Source organism: Phalaenopsis equestris, unplaced genomic scaffold (genome assembly GCF_001263595.1).
Source record: "Phalaenopsis equestris unplaced genomic scaffold, ASM126359v1 Scaffold204015, whole genome shotgun sequence".
Taxonomy (NCBI): domain Eukaryota; kingdom Viridiplantae; phylum Streptophyta; class Magnoliopsida; order Asparagales; family Orchidaceae; genus Phalaenopsis; species Phalaenopsis equestris.
In genome coordinates this window covers 188,926-194,847 of record NW_018223601.1, presented here as the reverse complement: position 1 = coordinate 194,847, position 5,922 = coordinate 188,926, and positions in this window count along the sequence as shown.

Genomic DNA, 5,922 nt, shown 5'->3' with positions numbered 1-5,922 from the left:
GTAAGTCCTTTTGTTTGGAGTGTTTCCAGCTTTGTAGCTGAACCTCTACTTTCTTTTCTTTCCTAAAGCATCCTTGTCACTTTGGCAGGTATAAGTCCCACCTCTTGGAGCTCCATCTTTTAGTCATAGGATAGAGTTTCTTTCCTTTGATCTTAGGGCTACCGAGGTTCCCGTGGACGACGCAATTCACGGATTGCTGACTGGGGATCTGAGGACGTATTGGGTTGACTACCTTCACGACTAATTCACGGATTGCTGATCGGGGATCTCAGGACGTGTTGGGTCGACTACCTTCACGATCAGGTAGACTTAGGGTCCTGTTAGCTGTGGATGACGGGTCCGTGGTACCCCGACCCAGTTACCTCTACCTTTTAGGATCATTCTACCTTCCTTTTTGTTGAGCCCCTTTGAGCCCTGTCGCTCCTTGACTTCGTTGATATCATTTTGACTGCTCGATGCCGATGAGTTGCCGCCCATTTGGGATACGGCGATTTGTCCTCTGCCCTTATGGTTTGGACGTGCTTTGACGTGTTGGGATATCCCCGTTAAGATGATTTAGGTTATTTTGTGGGCCCCGTGTGCTGATGAGCCGCTACCCATTCGGAATGTGAGAGACTCCCTCTCTGCCCGATGGCTTAGCGCGAGCTTTGAAGCATCGGGACTGTTCCCACACGGAATAACCTTCCTTTGAGTACCTATTGCCCCAGGTTCACGATAATCCAAGCGAAACTCCTTTTATCGAGAGTATTCTTGGGTACCCCCCGAGATGTAGTTAACCAAGTGGGATACGTCCCCTTGGGAGTGCTCTTGACCCCAGAACAGGCACCTACACTTGAATCTCTGGTTATGGGTAATCTACGTAGGTATTCTTTCGCGGATATCGGTTTAAGGTGCTTTCGTCCGATCTTGTTTGAACGGACACTCTTAACCTATCCTTGCGAGGTTTACCGCACGTAGGCTCTCCACGTTTTGTGTTTTCTCTTGTTTGTCGTTTTGTCGTATGTCCATTTTTATTCGATTCCTCTCCTCTTTGAATCATTGATTTGATTCGAGAGGGAGATTTATTCGAATAAGGGAAGTATACAACGATCGACAAGCTGGCGACTCCTAAAATAAAAGAGAGAAAAACGAACGAAAACAGTATGTTATCGACATTGTTGCCTAGATGTTATCTTTAATTATTTAAAAATTTTGATATAAACTTATAATTTATGTAAGACTTAATTTTCTATTATGTTAATGTCTCTGCTGCTTTAAATTTATTTTACATTTATACCCTTATGTTTTCTTATGGCATCTAGTTCTCATTTTAATTTTATTTTATCAACTTCATATTCTACAAAATATAAAAAAATGAAAAATTTCGAAGTTATTGAATATCCTTTAAATGAAGAAGAACTTAATAAATGGACAATTCCTAAAATAGAAAAATCTACATTATATAAAATCAAAACATTTGACTTTAAAGTAAAATCATCTGTTAAAACTATAGAACAATTAATAACTATAAATAGAACTGAAAACTTTATACCATTATTATCTAGAGAAGATCCAAATACTTATTTTCTAAATTATAAATATATTCATATAAGACTAATTCAATTAACATTCAAATCGTTAACCTTAAGAGGATTAAATAATTCTATCCTTGCCTACTTAAAAGATGTCAAATGTCTAATTTGGGCTTAATCTTTAATAGGAGTTTTAGAAACAAGTTTATATCATGGTCCAATTTATTTTAATAAATATCCAAATTTAAGCTTATATTCAACATATATAAATTGTTTGAAGTAGCAAAATTACAAATGCAAATGCATGGTTATGATTTTTTGCAAGGATCTGAAACAATCGCCATAATATATAGAATTCAATTTAAAAGTATTGAATACGTGATGTCCTAACATAAAGAAAACAGCTCAACCTACAGATAAAACCACTTTATTTGAAACTAATTTACTTGCTTCTAATTTAACAACAAATAAAGTTATTAAATGGAATGAAGTAGCTTTTCCAGACTCTTGGGTGATACCTTTGGGAGTTAATCCTAAACCAATTAAAACTAAGAAATAAATCAAGTCATTCAAAATACAGATGGAGAAGTTAAAATAAGATATAACCCTAGAAGATCGATATCGCTAGCTAGAAGATATATACCATCGACTCAAAATCGTTCATCTTCTGTATCAATTTTTGAAAGAATAAAAATGAAGATATAATTAATGAACCCATAAATAATATCCAATTAAATTCACATCAAATTTTACACTCAATTAGAGATCATTCTTCTGCCACTCCTTCATAAATGAACTTTAATTTTAAATGAATTACGAAATAGGAAGGATAGCTCATGCCATTGTGATCCATAATTATTTATCTCCTAAATATTCTAATTTCTAAAAAATGGTTTAGAAAAAAATCTAAAAGAAAAAGAAAGAGAAGAATTTTCTAATACTTAATTTATATCAATGACTAAAACAATTAGAAAAGCTATTATTCCTTTTGCTAATTGATTTACAAAAAAATATATAAGAAATATAAAACTTAATATGATAAATATAACATAAAAAATTAATTAAGATGAATCAGTTTATTTATCCTCCTGCAAAATCTAGTATTATAATAAATAATGAAAATTTAGAACTAACTGCCTTTGAAAAATTAAATTTTGAAGCCCAAGCATTAACAAAATTTATTATAATTATTAAACAATTAAAATTATCTAATAGCATGCTCTAAATTATCTCAGACCATCTTAGTCAACTAGAAAATAAAATTGACCAAATAAAACAATCAATTAAAAAATTAACAAAATATGAAATTCCTAATTTAAAAGAATTTATAAAAGAAACTTATGTCATTGTTAAACTTATATTCATAAAAAATCTAGTAATTTAACCAAACCATTAATTTAATTATAATTTTTGTCATAATTAACAAAATTTTGCAGAATTAGTACAAAAATTTAAATATTTACATATTATAGCCTTCAATGAAATATCTTTCTCCGAATTTTATGAAAAATCAATCTCATAAGATGAAATAGAAAAAAACCTTAAAATTCTAAAATTCCCTCCAAAGTCAACCAACTTTAGAATTTAATAAACTAAAATACCATAGAAAACTATTAAATCATTATAATTATAATAGACCTACCCTTATGGGTATTCTTTACGTAGAAGAAGCTTTGAAATACCAACAACAATATGATGCTTGCTAAGTATATGAATAGAATATTGATGGATTTTCTGATCAACAAGTTAGAGAAACTATCCATAAAATGTAAATATATTCCACAATAACATAATTTTGACAAAATATGACTTTTAAGATAGCCAAAATGATCACTTGTAGGTTTATCAAAATTCTAGAAGGCTGGTGGGTCAATTTTATGATAGAAGAACAAAAATTTTTTTTTGTTAAGTGAAACAAAATTAGAAGATGTCACTATTTCAAGCACTAAAACTGCTTATCTTTTAATTATTAATACCTTAGAACATTTTACTAGAACATATAAAGATAGAAGAGAACAAATTAGATCATTATTACAAAAATTAAATATTCTACTTTTAAACATTTTTAGATGGTATAAAGATATTTTTCTTTGAAGAGCAGTGATTTACGTAAAAGCAAATCATATTTATGGGAAACAAAAAATTTATGGAATGACTTCCTAATTTATTTGCAAAAGAGTTAAGAAAACTCTTAGAAATTAGCAAACACATACGATTATTTATGAACATATCACTTATGGCAGAATGATTAATGTGTGCATTCAGACCGATCTTAAACTATACTTTGATATTAAACTTAATAAACCACCTAAAAGAGAAAGAATTCTAGAAAATTAATAATTCAGAGAATTCTATAAACAATTTGCCTGTGAAGCATCCCCCTTTAAAGAGAATAAAAAAAGAAAATATTAGTTAATGAAAAGAAATTTGATAAAAATCGATATTATAGAAAATAATCTAAATGACATAAAAAAAACTTTGAAAGATCGTACCAACGAGATATTCCTTTTGGTTTAAAAAAAATATTGAAAAGAAAAAGAAACGTAAAGACAAAGACATCAAGTGTATCGATGCAAAAAATTTGGGCATTATTCCAATAAATGTATTTTAGGAAAAAAGCTATATGAATTAAAAATTCATGAAGGATTAAAATAAACCTTAATGAAGGTACTGTTAGATTCTTCTGAATCTAAAAGTTCTTATAGTGAAAATGATTCTACCTCTAATCCTATTTTGAGTTTTGATAATGAAGAACAATTTTGTTGTGGAAAATGTAGTGATAATAATTATTATAAATCAATTATCAAAATGATTGGTTTATTCACTTTATCAGATGAAAAAAAAAACAATTAACTAATGTTTCTAATTTTAAAACTAGAGAAAAAATATTAGGCATTTTTAAACGAGAAGAAGGAAAAATGTTATTTGTAGAATTCCTATAAAAGTGAAAATGTTTAAATTTCCAAAGAACCTTTTCAATATTAGCAGTTACTAAAAATTCCAAAAAAGCAAAAATTTAAATATTATGAACCCTCCACAAAAATTTTAATTTTTTTACGGGGGAGAGGGTCATCCAATCCGCTAATGTTCCAGACAAGGATGTTAAACATGTTGTAGCAAATTCCCTCTCTTAGAACCTCTAGTGAGGGTACATTGTGAAGCACCATTAAAACAGGAACCATCTTTTGTATTAATTAAGTTTTCCTCACTGAAGTGCAATAGTTCATTAACTCTTTTTTTCCTATTAGATTTTTGAATCATCCCTTCATCCTCAAGTTTTGAGAGAGCCCCTTGAAGTGCATGAGGTTCATTTTTATTTGTGTTACTCCCTGCACCCCCCTGAAACATAGCCACAGGTTCAAACAAGCCATCATCCCTACAGTTTTCCATAGCCTTGTCAAAAAAGACACCCCTATTATCAGCAACCACACCAAGAGTATCAACATCCCCAACATCCACCACCTCATTGAGAGGGGAAGCTTTGGCACCCTTGGAGGCAAAAATATCATCCCTTTTAGTCTCACTTACTTTCAAGTCCGATGTAGGAGATAACATTGAGAATCAGAGTGGTTAAACATTCTACAATTGGAATAGTATGGCCCATGTTGCTTTAAAACCACTTTCTATAAATACATATTATGGGAAGAACCTTAATATCTTGCTCTACCAAGACCCTAGCTGCAGCAGGTATAATGATAAAAAAGGTAGGGAAGTCTATCTTAAGGGGTCTCCCAAAGATAGCTGCCAATTAGAAAAGGACTTGGTGATTATAGAGTTGTAGCTTTAATCCCGAAAATTTAATTCAAACAGGAACAACCGGAGGCTTCGTTTGCGAGTTAAAATCAACATACTACTTAAGGGTCTTCATCACCCCATTGTTAATTCACATAATTTTCTTAGCGAAAAGCTAATTACAGTCCTCTTTGTTAGAGAGTTGAATTAAAATATGGCAACCATCAAGCAATCCAAATTTCCATTCCCCTTTCAGCTTGAAATTCTCAAAATCCCGACTAGTTGGCTCAAGTTTTGAATGGCCATACAAGAACTTGTCCACTAAAACCAATCTACAAGAAGCCACTAAGGAGGCACATTCCACATCAGAAATAAATAAAACATGTTTATCATTTTTTTAACCAAACTTTTTAACCAAAGAAGCTTCACCTGAAACTATCAAAGCATCACGAAAGGATTGAGGAAAAACTAGAGTACGAGAAGAGACAACACTGGTCGATTTCCCTGTGGCCACATCAGCGAAGGAGCTGACAAATTTCCTATAGCGGACCCCAAAGACGCGATCGAGATCAAGGGAGTACACTAACGGGCGACAAAACCTTTGCAGAGCAACCAGTGACCGACAATCTCTTTTATATAAAGCTAGATTTATATATATATATATATATATATATATATA